This window comes from Anolis sagrei, chromosome 7, assembly GCF_037176765.1.
Source record: "Anolis sagrei isolate rAnoSag1 chromosome 7, rAnoSag1.mat, whole genome shotgun sequence".
NCBI classification, from domain to species: Eukaryota; Metazoa; Chordata; class Lepidosauria; order Squamata; family Dactyloidae; genus Anolis; species Anolis sagrei.
In genome coordinates this window covers 1,276,378-1,291,016 of record NC_090027.1, presented here as the reverse complement: position 1 = coordinate 1,291,016, position 14,639 = coordinate 1,276,378, and the positions used below count along the sequence as shown (strand labels likewise).

The following is a 14,639-nucleotide window of genomic DNA, read 5'->3' as shown; positions in this document are numbered from 1 at the left end:
TCTGTCATCTGTAACCCTGGGGTGCCATTCTGGATCCTTTTCCTCCTGGAAGGCCTTCAGCTCCCAAACGCCACGTGGTACATGGAGGTGGGGGCGCGGCTATGCTAATTGGCATCCAATCTCAAACTAGACAGGGCGGGGATAATGCTAAACCCCTTGCTCGCTCTCCGGCCTGTGATTGGAGGAGAGGGGAAAGGGGCGTGGCGGCAGGCGGCGCGGATGGTGATGGCGCGCGAGCCTCCTCGTCGTCGCCGGCTGTGAGCATGCGCAGACGGAGCTGAGAGCGTCCCTTGGAAGTCAGTCAGTCAGTCGGCCAGTCAGTCAGTCAGCGTGTTGGCGGGCCTGGCTCGGAGGGAGAGGCGCCGGCTGAGGCGGAGAGGTGAGCGGGGGAAGAAAGGAGGGCTGGCGGGAATGGGAATGGAGCGGAGGGGAGATTTCCCTATTCTTATTCCCTCAGTGGAGTGACAGCCCAGGGGAAGGCCCCTTCCTCTCCCCTCAGAGGCCACAGGCCCGCCTCCCAGGCTTCTCCTCACCAGACCCCCAGGAAGGAATGGCAGGCCAGGAGGGCGCCCCAGGAGGCATCTAGACCGGCCCCAGGGGCCCACCACAGCCCCCTCTCTCCAGGCGCCCATTCACTCCCCCGGGGCAGAGAGTTCCACTGCTGAACACCCCTCACAGTCATAGAATCCTCGAGTTGGGGGAGACCTCCTGGGCCATCATCCAGTCCAACCCCATTCTGCCAACAAGAGGGAAAATCGTATTTAGAGTACCCCTGACAGATGGCCAGCCAGCCCCTGCTTCCACCATACTCCAAGGCAGAATCCTCGAGTTGGGGGAGACCTCCTGGGCCATCATCCAGTCCAACCCCATTCTGCCAACAAGAGGGAAAAGCGCTTTCAAACCACCCCCGACAGATGGCCAGCCAGCCCCTGCTTCCACCACACTCCAAGGCAGAGAGTTCCACTGCTGAACACCTCTCACAGTCATAGAATCCTAGAAGAGTTGGGGGAGACCTGGCAGGCCATCATCCAGTCCAACCCCATTCTGCCAACAAGAGGGAAAATCGTATTTAAAGCACCCCCGACAGATGGCCATCCAGCCCCTTCTTCCACAACACTCCAAGGCAGAGAGTTCCACTGCTGAACAGCTCTCATACAGAATCCTAGAGTTGGGAGACACCTCCTGGGCCATCATCCAGTCCAACCCCATTCTGCCAAGAAGCAGGAATATTGCATTCAAAGCACCCCTGGCAGATGGCCATCCAGCCTCTGCTTCAAAGCCTCCATAGAAGGAGCCTCCACCACACTCCAAGGCAGAGAGTTCCACTGCTGAACGGCTCTCATACAGAATCCTCGAGTTGGGAGAGACCTCCTGGGCCATCATCCAGTCCAACCCCATTCTGCCCAGAAGCAGGAATATTGCATTCCAATCACCCCTGACAGATGGCCATCCAGCCTCTGCTTCAAAGCCTCCATAGAAGGAGCCTCCACCACACTCCAAGGCAGAGAGTTCCACTGCTGAACGGCTCTCATACAGAATCCTCGAGTTGGGAGAGACCTCCTGGGCCATCATCCAGTCCAACACCATTCTGCCAACAAGCAGGAAAATTGCGTTCAAAGCACCCCAACAGATGACCATCCAGCCCCTTCTTCCACCCATTCCAAGGCAGAGAGTTCCACTGCTGAACAGCTCTCACATAGAATCCTAGAGTTGGGAGAGACCTCCTGGGCCATCATCCAGTCCAACCCCATTCTGCCAAGAAGCAGGAAAATCCCATTCAAAGCACCCCTGACAGATGGCCATCCAGCCTCTGCTTCAAAGCCTCCATAGAAGGAGCCTCCACCACACTCCAAGGCAGAGAGTTCCACTGCTGAACGGCTCTCATACAGAATCCTCGAGTTGGGAGAGACCTCCTGGGCCATCATCCAGTCCTACCCCTTCCTGCCAAAAAGCAGGAAAATCCCATTCAAAGCACCCCCAATAGATGGCCGTCCGGCCTCTGCTTAAAAGCCTCCATAGAAGGAGTCTCTACCACACTCCCTCCGGGGCAGAGAGTTCCACTGCTGAACAATCATAGAATCCTAGAATCAAAGAGTTGGAAGAGACCTCCTGGGCCATAATCCGGTCCAACCCCATTCTGCCAACAAGCAGGAAAATTGCGTTCAAAGCACCTCCAACAGATGACCATCCAGCCCCTTCTTCCACCCACTCCAAGGCAGAGAGTTCCACTGCTGAACAGCTCTCACATAGAATCCTAGAGTTGGGAGAGACCTCCTGGGCCATCATCCAGTCCAACCCCATTCTGCCTACAAGAGGGAAAATCGCATTCAAAGCACCCCTGACACATGGCCATCCAGCCCTGCTTTCACCACACTCCAAGGCAGAGAGTTCCACTGCTGAACAGCTCTCACGGTTAGGAAGTTCTTCCTCATACTGAAGTGGAATCTCCTTTCCTGTCATTTGAAGTCAAGAACAAGGAAAATTGCATTCAAAGCAACCCCAACAGATGGCCATCCAGCCTCTGCTTCAAAGCCTCCAAAGAAGGAGACTCCACCACACTCCAGGGCAGAGAGTTCCACTGCTGAACAGCTCTCCTACAGAACCCTAGAATTGGGAGAGACTTTATGGGCCACCCAGTCCAACCCCATTCTGCCATGAAGGAGGAAAATCGCGTTCAAATCACCCCTGACAGATGGCCATCCAGCCTCTGTTTCAAAGCCTCCAAAGAAGGAGTCTCCACCACACTCTGAGGCAGAGAGTTCCACTGCTGAACAATCATAGAAGCATAGAATCCTATAGTTGGGAGAGACCTGGTGGGCCTCATCCAGTCCAACCCCATTCTGCCAAGAAGCAGGAAAATCGCATTCAAAGCACCCCTGACAGATGGCCACCCAGCCTCTGTTTCAAAGCCTCCAAAGAAGGAGCCTCCACTACACTCCCTCCGGGGCAGAGAGTTCCACTGCTGAACAGCTCTCACATAGAATCCTACAGTTGGAAGAGAGACCTCCTGGGCCATCCAGTCCAACCCCCTTCTGCTAAGAAGCAGGAATATTACATTCAAAGCACCCCCAACAGATGGCCTTTCAGCCCCTGCTTCCACCACACTCCAAGCCAGAGAGTTCCACTGCTGAACGGCTCTCACAGTTAGGAAGTTCTTCCTCATACTGAGGTGGAATCTCCTTTCCTGTCCTTTGAAGTCAAGAACAAGGAAAATCTGTATGAAAATCTCCAAAGAAGGAGCCTCCACTGCATTCCGTGGCAGAGAGTTCCACTGCTGAACAGCTCTCATAGAGAATCCTAGAGTTGGGAGAGACCTCATGGGCCATCCAGTCTAACCCCATTCTGCCAAGAAGCAGGAAAATCGTATTTAAAGCACCCCCAACAGATGGCCATCTAGCCTCTGTTTCAAAGCCTCCAAAGAAGGAGCCTCCACCACACTATAGGGCAGAGAGTTCCACTGCTGAACAGCTCTCATATAAAATCCTAGAGTTGGAAGAGACCTCATGGGCCATCCAGTCCATCCCCATTCTGCCAAGAAACAGGAAAATCCCATTCAGAGCACCCCCGACAGATGGCCATCCAGCCTCTGTTTGAAAATCTCCTAAGATGGAGCCTCCACCGCATTCCATTGCAGAGAGTTCCACTGCTGAACAGTTCTTGCAGTTAGGAAATTCTTCCTCATGTTCAGGCAGAATCTTTTTTCTTTTCTGTCATTTGAAGCCAGTGCTCTGCTTCCTAGTCTCTGGGACAGCAGAACACAAGCTTGCTCCCTCCTCTCTATGACTTATAATAATATAATGATAATATAACTTTATTTATATACCGCTCTGTCTTCCCGAAGGGGACTCAGGGAAGTTTCCAAGTAACTTCACCGAAACATACAAAGTAAACAGCATAACATAGAATTATCAAAACAACATAAGCATAAAATTATCACAATAACAATAAAAATAGTCCTGCCTATTCAGAGCAATTAAAAAGCCGGGCCGAGGCTAGTGCAAACTCAAAATATGAGGGGGCCGGGAATCAAGTACAGTGCTCTAACAGGCTAAGGTTAATAGCAGGTAGGGGTCTGTGGCTGCTCACTTCCATTAAAGGGATGACCGGGGTCATAGGTAAGAGTGCAAGGCCATATTCAATAATGTTTGGGGCTGGACTAGAACTGGTCATTCTCAATGGCTTGTTAAAACCGCTAGGTCTTCAAGCTCTTACAAAAAGAGGGGAGGGAGGGGGCCTGTCTTATTTCCCGAGGAAGGGTGTTCCAGAGACGGGGGGCCACCACCAAGAAGGCCCTCTCTCTCGTCCCCACCAACCATACTTGTGATGGTGGTGGGAGCGAAAGGAGGGCCTCCCCAGAAGATCTATCTTACAGTTCGTGCTGGTTCATAGAAGGCAATGCGATCATGGAGATAGGTGGGGCCTGAACTGTTTACATCTTCCCCTCACATCTTGATCCATGGCTCTCATTATCATGTCTCCTCTCAGCCTTCTCTTTTTCAGGCTAAACATGCTCAGCTCTTTCAGCCGCTCCTCATAGGGCTTGTTCTCCAGACCCTTGATCATAGAATCGTAGATTCATAGAGTTAGGTTCTTGTGGGGTTTTTCGGGCTATAGAGCCATGTTCTAGAGGCATTTCTCCTGACGTTTCGCCTGCATCTATGGCAAGCATCCTCAGAGGTAGAGGTATGCTTGCCATAGATGCAGGCGAAACGTCAGGAGAAATGCCTTTAGAACATGGCTCTATAGCCCGAAAAAATCCACAAGAACCTAGTAAGTCCAGCCATGAAAGCCTTCAACAATCATAGAGTTGGTACAGACCTGGTGGGCCATCATCCACTCCAACCCCATTCAGCCAAGAAGCAGGGAAATCTCATTCAAAGCACCCCCAGCCCCTGTTTGAAAGCCTCCAAAGAAAGAGCTTCCATCGCACTCCGTGGCAGAGAGTTCCACTGCTGAACAGCTCTCCTTACAGTTAGGAAGTTCTTCCTCATGTTGAGGTGGAATCTCCTTTCCTGTAGTTTAGTGGTCCCCAGATGTTTTGGCCTTCAATTTCCAGAAATCCTAACAGCTGGTAAACTGACTGAGATTTCTGGGAGTTGTAGGCCAAAACACCTGGGAACCCAGTGGTTGAGAAGCCAGTGTTCTGCATCCTAGTCTCCAGTGCAGCAGAAAACAAGCTTGCTCCCTCCTCTATATGACTTCTCACATATGTACAAATGAAATTCATCATGTCTCCTCTCAGCCTTCTCTTCTTCTGGCTATACATGCCCAGCTCTTTAAGCCACTCTTCATAGGGCTTGTTCTCCAGACCCGTAAGGAATTAAAGACGTAGTTGTTTCATCGTGCTTTTGATTGACTACTCCTATGACAAATGGCCTGTATCATGACTTGAATTGTCACTCAATCTGATGTCCTATATTATATTAACTGATCCTGTTAATTAGCTCTGATTCCATTATTTTTTTCCTGTGCCTTAATACATTGTCATCTACCTTACCAAACCACTTTATCCTTTAACTAGTTCACGTAGTGGTTTTCCTCCCCCCCTCCAAAATTAGTCTGCTATTGTTGTGGTTGCTAGCTATTTCTGTTATGTTCTTTTACGCTGTTTTTATGCTGTTTTCATTGTTATTGCTTTATTTTAATTGTATTCTGCCTGGGCTTGGGCCCCACGTAAGCCGCCTCGAGTCCCTTCGGGGAGATGGAGGCAGGGGAGAAAAATAAAGTCCTTCTTCTTCTTGATCCTTTGAGTTGTCCTAGTCTGGACACCTTCCAGCTTAGAGTCCACATCTCCCTTCAGTTGTGGTGCCCAGAGTTGGACACAGTGTGATTCCAGGTGTGATTTGACCAAGGCGGAATAGAGCATGGGGAGCATGACTTCCCTAGATCTAGGCACTAGACTCCTGTTGATGCAGGCCAACATCCCATTGGCTTTTTAAGCCGCCGGATGACATTCATCATCCTGTCCATGAGGACTGTAAGATCTTTTTCACACGTCCTGCTGATGAGCCAGCCATCATCTTCAGTCTGCAGTGCCTTTCATGTTCAGGCTGGAGCAAGAATCAATCAAGGTCAGCTAACATCTTCTTTGCATTTCCTTTTTTCTGCTTAAGTGGAGCATCATGCCTTTGCCCCTGTTGAACTTCCTTTTGTTGGTTTTGACCCATCATCTCTCCCATCTGTGAAGATCCCTTTGAATTCTGCTCCTGTCTTCTGGGGTACTTGCTCTCCCTCCCAACTTGATATTCTGGGATACAGGGCTGTGTAGAAGGGCCCTTAGATGCCTCTTCTTATCCACATGAAATACATATCCTGGCAATCCTGGAGCCTGTGGATTTTGCACTAATTGTGCTTTCACTTGGTTCTTGTTCATGTCAAGTCCAAGGTCTAACAATGACACAGCTTCTTGTCTTTGCTCCTGTTCCATTGTTTCTTTGGCAGAGTTTGGATTAGATAAACCAGTGGGAGATACCTCCATTTCCACAGTTTCCTTCGTTTCCTTAGTGATCCAGATCAAATCCTTGTCCCTCCTGTCCCACACCTTAGGCTTTGCCTGCTGGCTACCATATTTTGGCAGGGCGTCCACTGTGGTCGCTTCCACTATGTCAGCTATTGCTTCTATTGCAATGTATTGTATATACTCGAGTATCAGCCTAGTTTTTCAGTCCTTTTTTTAGGCCGAAAAAGTCTCCCCCGGCTTATACTCGAGTTAATGTTATTTATTATTTTTCTTTGTTGTTATTATTATTGCATTTATTATTTTATTATTGTTGTTATTATTACATTTATTATTTTGCTCTATTTATTATTGTTATTGTTACATTTATTATTTTATTATATTATTATTTTACTCTTTTATTATTGTTGGAGGACATTTAAGCATATTTACATTGAAGAAGGTTAGAATAATGATTTAATCAGAGTTGGACAGTGTTATCTTGAAATACAATTTTATGTAAATATTCAAAAAAATGTAACCTACTAATGCCTAAATTAATATAATTTTATTGGTATCTATTTTTATTTTGAAATTTACTAGTAGCTGCTGCATTTCCCACCCTCGGCTTATACTCGAGTCAATACATTTTCCCATTTTTTTGTGGTAAAATTGGGTGCCTCGTCTTATATTCAGGTCGGCTTATACTCGAGTATATATGGTAAATTGGTCAAAAGATAAGTAATGAATAATCCAAATGTGGTTTAGTTAGTGCTTGCAGTTTTGGAGGGACTCGAATTTTTGCTTCTCGTATACTTGGCATGGAGATTTGGCTAACCAGTTGAAATTTAGGAGGGTTTTTTTTGGACCTTAAAATTTGGGATGGAGGGTTGAACCCCTAACTGCTCCCTTGGTTATGGGCTTGAGTCCGACTCCCACTCTTTTTGCTGTGTCCAAAGAAGGGAGGCCAAAATAATGGCCAAAGATCTGAAAGCCAAGAATCCCTTTGAGGTGCAGCTGGGAATGTTTACCTTGGAGAAAGGAAGGCAACGTGAGAGCCTTGTTTAAATAATTGATAAGATATCTGATACAGGCCGGGCCAGCTTCAACCCTCCCTCCAGGTGTTTTGGACTCCAAATCCCACAATTAGGAATTTTTGGAGTTGAAGTCAAAACACCTGGAGAGAGGGCCAAAGTTGGCCCAGGCCTGAATACTGTAGAATCAGCCTTCTCTGCCACAGAGCGCTGATGCCTCACCAAACTTCCAATCTTGCGATTTGATAGCCTTGAGCCATGGCAATTACTGTGATGTCAAAATGTGTTAATGCCGCTCGCCCACCTTCAAGCCAGCCACGCTGCTTCCAGGAGTGGATCTCTTTCCACAAAGCCGCATGTATGTCTAGGCTCCACGTTGCTCATTTCCTCTTACATCACACCCAAGAAGACTTTTCCACACACACACACACACACCATTCATTCATTCCTTGCTGTCTCAGTGCACTGAATTACACTCTGTAACAAAATTTGAAGAAAAAGAAATCTGAAATTTGAAAGTGTTATTTCCTATTTAATCGCGCAGTACTTACTTTGCAAGTAGTTGTTCTACTCCAGAAACTTTAGTTTTGTGGCTATCACAAACTGTGTTGAATTGGTTGAGACTCGGTGAGATTTTCATAGGTAAACTATAGCAAATAATAATAATAATAATAATAATAATAACAACAACAATTTATTTATTTATTTATTTAAAAATTTTATATACCGATCTTCTCACCTCTCTCGAGGGACTCAGACCGGTTTCCAACCATAAAATCACATACAATCAATAAAACATCATAATACATATTACAGTAAAACAATTACAATCAATAACTATAATGGTCAGTCGTGACACTAAAATCGTTGCTCATCTTCCTCCGTCCATATCTCAGGGTGTTGGCTCACTCGTCGAATGCCTGTCTCCATAACCAGGTCTTCACCTGTTTCCTAAATGTCAGGATAGACGGGGTGGTTGTGATCTCCAGTGGGAGAGAGTTCCAGAGTCGAGGGGCCACCACCGAGAAGGCCCTGTCCCTCGTCCCCACCAGACGTGCTTGCGAGGCCGGTGGGACCGAGAGCAGGGCCTCTCCAGACGAACTTAATAATCTTGATGGTTCATAGGGGAGAATACGTTCGGAAAGGTAAACAGGGCCAGAGTCGTTTAGGGCTTTATTACTACTACTACTACTACTACTCTGAGACTTCCGGATTCAGACAGGCAGAGTTTTGGAGCACAATACTCCTGACCTCACGATCGTGTTAAAAAACAAAGTATGGATTGTCAATGTTGCAATCCCAGGTGAGAGCAGGATTGAAGAGAAACATCTGGAAAAGCTGACACGATATGAGGATTTAAAGATCGGACTGCAAAGACTCTGGTACAAGCCAGTCAAGGGGATCCCAATGGTGATCGGCACACTGGGTGCAGTGCCTCAAGACCTTGGCCTACACTTAAATACAATCGGCACTGACAAAATTACCATCTGCCAGCTGCAGAAGGCCACCCTACCCGGATCTGCACGCATTATTCACTGATACATCACACAGTCCTAGACACTTGAAAAGGGTCCGACGTGTGATCCAATACAACAGCCAGCAGAGTGTCTGCTGTGGACTCCTCTTGTTGTGTTTCAAATAATAATAATAACTTTATTTTTATACCCCGCCAACCATCTCCCCTAGGGAACTCGGGGCGGCTTACAAGGGACAAGCCCAAAAATTACAGTTAAAACACAGCAATCAAACAACAATTAAAACATCAAATAAAAACAATACAACACAATTATAAAAACAATGCAACACAATTATGCTGAAGGATGTCCTTCAGTAAAAAAACAAAGTTTTTGCAGCTTAATAGTAAGTAAAAGCTCTCTAAATAATTAAAAGAAAGTAAAATTGAGGTGTCCCCCGGTGACGCAGTAGGTTAAACCGCTGAGCTGCTGAACTTGCTGACTGAAAGCTCAGCAGTTCGAATCTGGGGAGCAGTGGGAGCTCCCACTGTTAGCCCCAGCTTCTGCCAACCTAACTGTTTGAAGACATGCAAATGTGAGTAGATCAGTAGGTACTGCTTTGATGGGAAGGTAACAGCGCTCTATGCAGTCATGCTAGCCACATGATCTGGAGATGTCTATGGACAACACCAGCTCTTTCACTTAGAAATTGAAATGAGCACCACCCCCCAGAGTCGGACATGACTCAACTTAATGTCAGGGGGAAATCTTTAATGTAAAATTGTTTACAACATGAAATTATATAAATGGAAGGAGAAAATTATCTAATACCCTATTAAGCAAATTAGAAGATAGCTATAAATAGGGCATTTCTGATTAGTCTTACTGAGCTTCAAAGCTCAGGAGTTTTTATGGCCCTGATTCTTGGTGCCTGATCATTTAATTGGGGGCTTGCTTGGGGGCTCAATTTCCCTGCCTTCCTTGTTCTGCAGTTCGTGCTTTCTCAATGCAGCTTTGCCTGGTCTCCCTCCCTCTATTACCCAAGTAATACCTAACTGCCCCTCATCTGGCAGATGTTGACCAACTAGGGTTCATCTGGTGTCCCTGTGTCTTCACAACCCCTTGACTCCAGGATCCACTTCTCTTCTAGTACCTGGAACCCCAATATGACTTACCCATTTATTACCTATTCTCAAGTCTGTTGTGCTTTTACTCTCAGGCTGGATATTTCATGTATTCGTAAAGACTGTTTCCCATAGATCGGACCCGTAGCCAGGATTTTGATTTGCGGGGGCTGAGTTTGATATGGTGGGGGGGGGGGGCTGGGTCTGAGTGAGAGAGGGTTTACCCTAGCAAACCTTTTGTATTGTTACCCCAATACCCCCATGCATATGGGATAGATTGAGTATGGTGATCAGATCATGATATGAATAAACATAACAGTTTAAATAATGCACCCGTAAGGCCGCCTTGCGGACCACACTGAGAATTTCGGGGGGCGGCTGAAGCCCCTCAACCCCCCCCCCCCCGGCTATATGCCTGCCATAGATGATTCCTACCCATGCCTTCTCCATCATCGGGGATACTGAAGCGCCCCTTTATTGATATTCTTACCAATATACATACACCCTTATGTATTCACTTCCACACACTCCAGGGCTTAACCCAATGATGGGCAACCTTTTGAGGTTGGTGTGTCAATACTCGCCAAAAAACCGAGCATAACTCGAGTGTGGTGTCACTTCGAGAAAAAACCCATAATTTCATGATATTTATAGTTTAATAACAAAAATATATTATTGTAATATATAACTGTATTTAATAAACCAAAAACTAATTATTTAACTCACCTGCTTTTTCTATAATGCCATGTATCTTGGCATTATAGAAAAATGCTGGTGTAGGAGCCAAGGATGAAATGTCCTTCTTGGGATGCGGCCCCATGTTCTCTGCATGCGGCCGCATGCGGCTGTGTGTCATCGAAAATGGCTACGCGTGTCAGTGTTGACACACGTGTCATAGGTTCGCCATCATGGGCTTAACCACTTTGTCACCTTCACCTGCCCATCCAGTGTAACTCCGAAAGACCCTATTGATCTATGCTTCACACGTAACTCCATATGTAACATCTACTGTTCAGTGCCTACCTTGAATGCACCTGCCTTTGGTATATAGAAATCCTTACAGCTTACAAACTGGCTGGGATTTCTGGAAGTTTTAGGCCAAAACACTTGGGGACCCACAGGTTGAGAACCACTGTTATAGGAGATTGTCACTTGTTCTCCCATGTCGTTTGGAAGGTGTGAACAGAGGCCCACTTAGGTGAGTGTGGTTTACCTGAGCAGATGGAAGCTGGTTTTTCAAATGAAAGCTACCTGAGTTTACAGTGAGGTAGCTGGGAATTTTCCATGGGCAATTACCTGAGCAGAGTAAACAGTATAAATGGGTGGGTACATTGTTCAAGAACTGACAGAGCATTTATTGTAGCAGTGGGCAAATGTATGATTTCCCCAGCAGATGTGTTGGCGAGTCAGAATGCCAGTTCAAACATAATACAGGCAGCCCCCAAGTTACGAACAAGATAGGTTCTGTAGGTGTATTCTTGAGTTGAATTTTTTTGTAAGTCAAACGAGTGCATTTTATAAGTGTAACTCCAGATATTATGTGTGTGTGTAAAGGTAAAGGTTTTCCCTTGACATTAAGTCCAGTCGTGCCCGACTCTGGGGGTTGGCGCTCATCTTCCAAAGAGCCGGCATTGTCCGTAGACACCTCCAAAGTCATGTGGCTGACATGACTGCATGGAGCACCGTTACCTTCCTACCGAAGTGGTACCTATTGATCTACTCACATTTGCATGTTTTTCAACTCTTAGATTGGCAGAAGCTGGGACTAACAGTAGGAGCTCACCCCGCTCACTGGATTTGAACCTGCGGCCTGTTGGTCAACAAGTTCAGCAGCTCAGCAGTTTAACAGGCTCTGCCACCGGGGACTCCATATATATACACACACACACACATATCTTGAGTGGAGATCCCTTTTCTCCATAATAACAACTCTTTCAGGAGTGGATTTCCCTTCCTGCCGAGGCACTTCCTGTTGTTTCACCCCATTCTTAACTATGAATCATTTGGAAGCCAAGGAATGGAATTTGCTGAAACAAATCAATGTGTGATTGGATTAGTGAGCAAGCACTGGTCTGAAAACACTGAAATTTTTTGTTAAGATCTGAGAATATATCGTGTGTTTTCTTTGCTCTATTGTAGAGGGAGGAGAAGAAAGTTGCCGTCTAGCAGCTCTTGAATATGTGTGGCCTGTACATTGAGTGTGTTGTTGTTGTTGTTTATTCATTCAGTCACTTCTGACTCTTCATGACCTCATGGGCCAGCCCAGGCCAGAGCTCCCTGACGGCCGTCACCACCCCCAGCTCCTTCAAAGTCAAGCCAGTCACTTCAAGGATCCCATCCATCCACCTTCCCCTTGATCGGCCCCTCTTCCTTTTTCCTTCCATTTTCCCCAGCATCATTGTCTTCTCCAAGCTTTCCTTTCTTCTCATTATGTGGCCAAAGGACTTCATCTTGGCCTCTACTATCCTTCCCTCTAATGAGCAGCCGGGCTTTGTTTCCTGAAGTATGGACTGGTTGGATCTTCTCGCAGTCCAAGGCACTCTCAGAACTTTCCTCCAACACCACAGTTCTTCCTTCAGTCAGCCTTCCTTCTGGTCCAGCTCTCACATCCATAGGTGACTATGGGGAATACCATGGCTTTGACTATGCGGATCTTCGTTGCCAGTGTGATGTCTCTACTCTTCACTATTTTATTGAGATTGGTCCTTGCTCTCCTTCCAAGAAGGAAGCGTCTTCTGAGCATGTTGAGTAAGCTTTATATTTCCAAGGCAAACATGTGAATAATAAAGTTATAGAGTTTCAGTGGAGTTGAAGTACATTTCCTATGGTTTAGGGTGCTAATGGATTCTGGGTGTAGGCACTGTGCAAATTCCTCTCTTGGAGTCTGCCAAACCATTGTTCCAGGTAATACAGTACTTGCTTGACAGGACAGTGTACGTCTCATGAGATATGTGAAAAATGCTATCACGTCTTGGAGGTTTGCTTCAGAAGCAGAAATTTCGATTGTGGGAGTGAATTGTATTAGTATTGGCAGGAGTATTTCCATCAGTTCCATTACATGAAAATGCTTTGTCGAAGGCTTTCATGGCCGGAATCACTGGGTTGTTGTAGGTTTTTTCAGGCTATATGGCCATGTTCTAGAGCAGTGGTTCTCAACCTGGGGTCCCCAGATGTTTTTGGTCTACAACTCCCAGAAATCCCAGTTTATCAGCTGTTAGGATTTCTGGGAGTTGAAGGCCAAAAACATCTGGGGACCCCAGGTTGAGAACCACTGCTCTAGAGGCATTCTCTCCTGATGTTTTGCCTGCATCTATGGCAAGCATCCTCAGAGGTTGTGCGATCTGTTGGAACTAGGAAAATGGGTTTATTTATCTGTGGAATGACCAGGGTGGGACAAAGAACTCTTGTCTGTTGGAGCAAGGTGTGAATGTTTCAACTGACCACTTTGATTAGCATTTGATGGCCTGGCTGTTTTTTGGTGTAGCTAGTTAGTGCCTGAGGGAATCTTTTGTTGAGAGGCGATTAGCTGTTCCTGATTGTTTCCTCTCCGTTGTTTTGCTGTTGAGAGCTAAACACCTCTCAACAAAAGATGCCCCCAGGCACTAACAAGCCACACCAAACAACTGCCAGGCCATCAAATGCTAATCAAGGTGGTCAGTTGAAACATTCACACCTCCCTCCAACAGATAAGAGTTCTTTGTCCTACCCTGGACATTATTCCACAGATATATAAACCCAATTTTCCTAGTTCCAACACACCTCACTACCTCTGAGGATGCTTGCCATAGATGCAGGCGAAACGTCAGGAGAGAATTGCCTCTAGAACATGGCCATATAGCCCGAAAAAACCTACAACAGCCCAGCTTGTAGATCAGTTTGTTAAAATGCAAAGCAACAGTGGAATAATTGCAATTAGAAGAAGCATGGAATGATGCTCCAAGTCTGAAGTTTTTGACTTGCATCCTGTCTCTTATCCATAGCTTTCTTCCTTCAACTCTTGGGACCTTCCAGTGGGAGCATAAAAGGGAAGCTGGCAAAAGGATGGTTCTGCTCTTTTTTTGTAGTTCTCGCTTTACCACACTTCTATCTGTCACAGCATTTCTGGAGGGGATGTCAAAGGGATTGCCAAAAACCATCAGAAAACACAGTAGTGGCTAAATTGCATTCTCTAGTCAACTCCACTGAAAATCTCTGCATGCAGCATCTCTCTCTAGTAGATTGCTCTGATGTAGGAATGCAGAATAGTTTATCAGGAGGAGCGGAGCTTGTGACTCCACGGGGGCCGATGCTAAACTGGTGATGGCAGCTTCTTGGCAAAGCTAAAAAGTGTGAAATGATAGTGTGCACGAATAGCTTACTCTCGATTTTGTGTATGCCTTTTAAAAACTCACGTTGACATCGTGGTTAGAAAATTATTTTCTGAACCAAGCTGGGGAGCGTGCCTAGTTCTTGTTTTTTGTGTGTGCTTGATTACAAGTAGCATAGCGCAGTACAAATACTCAATGAACACAAAACATATTCTGCACTCTTCAGAAGTTGTGTTTACAGTGCTTGTTAAAACACTTTCTCCTTGAATGGTTTCAGAACTGCT

The 14,639-nt window shown here is 46.3% G+C and overlaps 1 protein-coding gene across 2 annotated transcripts in view; it reads left to right on the top strand.

Moving 5' to 3' along the window:
• The first annotated feature begins 305 nt into the window (after positions 1-305).
• SLC39A14 (solute carrier family 39 member 14) overlaps positions 306-14,639 on the top strand; it is a 62,842-nt gene continuing 48,508 nt past the window's right edge. For both annotated transcript variants that reach the window (XM_067470619.1, XM_067470620.1), the window contains exon 1: positions 306-379. The gene's annotated coding sequence lies outside the window, so the exon portion shown is untranslated. The remainder of the gene's footprint in view (positions 380-14,639) is intronic.